The sequence below is a fragment of the Quercus robur genome, chromosome 10 (assembly GCF_932294415.1).
Source record: "Quercus robur chromosome 10, dhQueRobu3.1, whole genome shotgun sequence".
Lineage (NCBI taxonomy): Eukaryota > Viridiplantae > Streptophyta > Magnoliopsida > Fagales > Fagaceae > Quercus > Quercus robur.
The window spans coordinates 11,364,843-11,370,399 of NC_065543.1; the positions used below are offsets into that span (position 1 = coordinate 11,364,843).

Consider the following 5,557-nt stretch of genomic DNA (forward strand, 5'->3'; position numbering starts at 1 on the left):
TCAGCTTTTCTGTTAGTTGGTTGACGTTAAGGACTTAAATATTACACGTTAATTGGTTTAGGAACTAAAAGTGATAAAATGAAAATATAGGGACCAAAATAAAAATGACCCCAAAACATAGGGACTAAAAATACATTTACGCCTTTATTTTACCGTCTCTCTCAGTGAATCTCTCTTTCTCTCTCTCTCTCTCTCGCACAACGCATACTTTTTCTATTCTCAGCATCAGCGACACTACATTGTCAGTCTGTCACTGTGCTTGGCTGCTAGTCCTGACTTTAACTTGACTTTCCAAGTTTTCCTCCTCCACACATTTTTTTCTTTTGGTTTTGAAGTTACTTTTGTTTCGTGTGGTGGTATGCCCTAACTCCTGACACCCACCCACGTGAGAGAAAGTATAGTACGAGCCACTCTCTCTCCCCCACTTTCACTCTTTCATTTCAGATTTTCAGCCATTGTCTTGGGTTTTGACAATCACATTGCCCAAACTCGCTAGTCTCCACCACAAATGCCCCCACATTGGATTTCTTGCCATCACTTTTGAGTCGCGAACTATGCCAACAACGACAGTTTTCGCCATTAAAAGTCCACCTCCTCCCTCATTGTAAACTATAAACAGGTAACCTCCTCCCATTTCTTTTTTCGTTTAGCTTCATTTCATGTTTCTCTTTTATTTATTGTGGAACGTTTTGATATTTTGATAATGTGTACGAAACCTAGTGAAGCGTGGGTGCGTCAATGGTCGAGGACCGGCGGCCTAGATTTGTGAGGTTAGGTCGGTGGATCCCAGGTGTTTGGTGTTATTGGGGTCACGGTATTATTTTTGTGTCTTGCTGTGCCTTGGGTTTAAAGGGGAAGGAAAAAAAAAGGTGTTGCCTTTGTTTAGAAATCAGACTATGGGTAGTCCCTTTGGAGATTTTTAGTGAACGTCTTAAAATCTGAATTATGTAAAACAAAGATGTAGTATAAGGGGTTGGCTTTAGCGTCTCAATGCTTGAAATATCCTTGGGTTTGTGTTTCGAAGATTTGAGCTTATTCTTAGTAGTTCTAGTATAGGAGTTATTATCTATCATGATATCTTTAAGTTGAGCTGTGAAGCTTTTCTCCTGAGGAATTATTGCTACTATAATGCCTATGTTGTGGTAGAACATGAAGTTTTAGTAGGTTGGATTGGGAGAATTCTACTTGTTTTATGTACTCCTAGTCTCATTTCTTCTGATCTTTCTCTTCTATTTATTAAGATAGTATCAAACCAGCAGAGCTATCACCATCCCTTTTCTCTCTTGTCCTCATCAGCCGAATCTCACTCAGGTTAGTCCCCCTCAGTCCTCTCATTTTATTTCTTTGCTTCTTATATGTTGGGTTAATACCTAATGTGAGTGGTAGATTTGTGTAGTTAATGGTTTTAAGATGATTTTGTTTTTCTTCTCAATTTGGTTAGATCGTTAAGCTATTTGAACTAAAAGAATGTGGGTTAGAAATAAGATAAATCCCAGGCAAAGAATGAAAATGAGTCCGAGAGAGTTCAAAGATGTCGATCTACGCACCAGCCGATAATATGTTGGAATTGGGGGACTAGGAAAAAAGGTAAAAGAATATGGATATTTATGTTATTCTGTTTATACTGAATTTTTTTTCTTCTTTTTCTTTTTTAGTAAGTTTTTCATTTATTTTGGCTGGGTGGGTTGTTTTGTCTATATATGTAATTATTATGTCTCTTTATCAATTTAAATAGAAATATATTACTTTATAATAACATTACTGCAACTTTAAGAATGTTATTCTCCATTGAAAGTATAATGTTTATGAACAACTTAAGTGCGTAATGGCTGGTTATGTGTGTGTGTAGGGTCATACTACTTGGTGGATTCGGGCCTATTAATTGGCACTAGTTTTCTCTGCCCTTACAAGTCAACTAGGTACCATACTCAGGAGTTTCGCTCAAGCAATAGACGGCCAACACTGAAGAAAGAGTTGTATAACTATAGGTAGTCATCCTTGTGGATGGTTATTGAGCGATCTTTTGGAGTGCTGAAGGCTCGTTCCTCCATTTTGAATTTAATACCAAACTTCAAGCGAAGTAGGCAGCGTTACGTCATTGTTATGCACTATGCTCTACACAATTTCATACGCATTAATAATCGATGTGATGAATTGTTTAGCACAATAAGAAGAGTGTTGTCAAAGGCAATGAGACTAATATTGAAGGCAGTGGCGATACTGGAGCATCAACAAGCTTAGCAACCCAAAGGCATGTAGTGGAAATGTTAGATGCATTGAAGAGACTGATGGCCTAATTTAAGGACGATATTACTGACGCAATGTGGGATGATTATGTTGCATGTGGCAATTGACCATTTACTTTGTTGCAATTTAGATACTATCATTTTGCAATGTAATTGTTTTGGTACTACTTTATGTCATGGAATTACTGTTTACGTAAGCGGATGTAGAACTTAGTTAAACTTGTAACGTTACTGCACTATTTTGGAATGACATGACAACGTGTAGAGACACGGGTTGCAATATGTTCTCAGCATAATTATGTAACATAATTTGAATATATCAATTATTATAATTATCAGCATATTTTGGAGCAGGTTAACATAATTGCATTTCATTGACCCAGAAGCGATGAATACATAGTATACCCTGTTAGGACATATGTGATTCAATGTTAGGATCATATGTCACAATTTTTATGTAATTGGCTAATACTTTGACAAAACACACTTTACTTGTAATTGGGTAGATCTAGGATGTGTTTAATACTTCAAGAAAAAAGACTTCAAGTTCAAGTGTTAAAGCCATGTAAGTCTGTTCAAGAATCAAGTGTGAAAGTGCTGCTCATTAAAACTCGACAGCTAGCATCTATTGAGGCTTAGAGAGTTGTCTGAATCTTGTGGCTCAACAGCTGCTCGACAGATAGGGTATTTATCGAGGTTTATGAAAAATAGATTTCTCAGTTTTGTTTTCATTCAATCCGTGGGTATATGTTTGGGATTTCTTTTCTCACAACCCTAGACATATATAAAGATTATTTTCAGGGCCGTCAAATGTGACACAAGTTGCACAAGTGTGGAGAAAAGTTTTGTTCATGCAAATTGTGATTGGAGACAGAATTTGCCCTAGTTCATCTCTCTCTTGAAGAAGCTGTTGTGTTTGTACACCGTGGGAGTTTTGTAACCAAGGAGCTTCTTAATTTTTATCGTGTGATGAACTGAAGAACTTTGCAGCCAACATCCTTCTCTAGTTGGTGATTGAAGTCGCGTATTGGGATCTGCGTAATTGGTTAGTCATGTACTAGGAGCCGTGCATTGAAAAGGAGAGATTGTCACTACAGAACAATCCAATTGGGTATTGGGGTAAGAGTTTAACTATAGGTTGGTATAAGGTACTGAGATTTCTTTACTTGTATCTGCTTGTTGTGATAATAGTGAATTCTTGGGAATTGTAACCTTAAAATCCCTCGGTAGGGTTTTTACCGTGTAGGTTTTCCTCATTCGTAAACAAATCACCGTGTTAATTTATTTTCCTCTACATACTTAGTTTAATTGGTGATTTGTTTATGCTACCACACGCTTTGTATGTTAATTTGGTTAATTAATAAACTTGATTAATTAATCAATTAATTTATCACAAGGGGTCAATACGTTTTTGGCCTATCAAGTAGTATCAGAGTAGGCACACTCTGATTAGGGTTGATCTTTGCTGTGCGATCCATTGACCCTTGTTTGTAATGGATAGAGGACAGTCTCTTATTATACCTCTTTTATTTGATGGCACTAACTATGCATACTAGAAAGTACGCATGAGAGCTTTCTTGCAGTTTTTAGATGAGAAAGTGTGGCAAGCTATGGAGATAGACTGGACTAAGCCTACAAAAGCGCCGGCCGATTGGGATGATGCTAAGATCAAGACAGCAAACTTTAACAGTAGGGCATTGAATGTCTTATTCAGTGCGATTACAAATGAGGAGTTCAAGAAGATATCCTTCATTGAAACTGCGAAGGAAGCATGAACCATTTTCCAAACAACCTATGAGGGAACAAAGGCTGTCAAGGACTCGAAGCTTCAAAGGCTCACTACTAGCTTTGAAGAGATCAAGATGGAGGAGGATGAATCGTTTAATGAGTTCTATGCCAAGCTCAAGGACATAGTGAACTCAGCTTTCAATCTTGGAGAAACCATTCCTGAACCCAAGATTGTGAGAAATGTGCTCAGATCTCTACCCGAGAGATTTCATGCCAAGATCACCGCGATTGAGGAATCAAAGGATATTGATAAAATTCCTTTGACAGAGTTGGTTGGAAATCTGCGGACCTATGAGTTGGGTTTGACAAGGATTGGGAAATCGAGCAAGAGCAAGAGCACGACATTGAAGGCCAAGAGCAATAATACTGATGAGTCTTTAGACGATGAAGATTCTAAGATGAAGTCCTATATTACAAGGCAATTCAAGAAGTTTATGAAGAACGCCAATGGGAAGGGCTTCGACAAAGACCGTAGGCAATCTAACTCCTCACCGTTCTAGAGTCAAGACAAAGGGAAAAAGGATGCAGGGATGGCGGTCAGTACACTGTTCCCTCACGACCAAAGTGCTTCGGGTGTCAAGGTTTTGGACATATGAAACAGGAGTGCCCTACATATCTCAAGAGCCTTGGGAAGAGCATGGCACTTGCTGCTACATTGAGTGACACAAAACCTAAGGATGATTCAGAAAATGAGGAAGAAGGATGCAGGGATGGCGATCAATACACTGTTCCCTCAGGACCAAAGTGCTTCGGGTGTCAAGGCTTTAGACATATGAAATAGGAGTGCCTTACATATCTCAAGAGCATTGGGAAGAGTAAGACACTTGCTGCTACATTGAGTGACATAGAACCTGAGGATGATTCAGAAAATGAGAATGATGGAATTCTGAATGCCTTCACTGCCACTGTCAATCCTACTGAGGGGATTGTTGAAGATGTAGATGAAGAAGAGGATTTGGTGGAATTTAAGTTTGAGAAGATGGATGATCAAGATGGTATCCATATAGCCTATAAGAAATTGTACAAGGTTTCTGAGAAGCATGAGAAACTTTATAGGCTGGCCACCAAGAAGCTCAATGATGTGGAGCTTGATCGTGAAGAGATTTTCACAAAGTTTGATGAAGCCAATCAAACTATTGGAGCACTGAGATTTGAGAATAATTTCTTGGCTAAGAAGACCAAGAAGCTTGAAGCGAAGCTATTTCAAGTCAGAGCTCAATTGGAAAGGACTTCAAGTGTAAAGCTTGACAAGATGCTCAGTATTCAGAAATCTGCTTTAGATCGAATCGGTTTAGGGTATGATTTCTCTTCTTCTAGTATTGCTTTTGCTATTACTACTATTTTTGTTCCTCCTAGTAATAATGTTGAAATTGAGAACACTAATGTCAAAACTGATTTAGCTAGTGAGAACATAGACAAAGGTAAATCTATCTTAGGAGTACCCCTTAAGTAGGATAAGAAAGAAGTTAAAAACTCTAGGGTTAAGAAGGCTAACTCTTAAAAATCTAAACAAAAGAAGCAGT

The 5,557-nt window shown here is 38.2% G+C and overlaps 1 long non-coding RNA gene across 2 annotated transcripts; it reads left to right on the forward strand.

Moving 5' to 3' along the window:
* Positions 1-265: 265 nt before the first annotated feature.
* LOC126703339 (uncharacterized) lies at positions 266-2,528 on the forward strand. 2 transcript variants are annotated; one of them, XR_007648017.1, is made up of 4 exons: positions 266-619; positions 1,246-1,311; positions 1,442-1,587; positions 1,850-2,528. It is a non-coding gene; the product is annotated as an uncharacterized LOC126703339 (long non-coding RNA). The 2 variants fall into 2 exon arrangements; XR_007648016.1 differs by having other exon boundaries at positions 268-619; positions 1,242-1,311.
* The last annotated feature ends 3,029 nt before the right edge of the window (positions 2,529-5,557 follow it).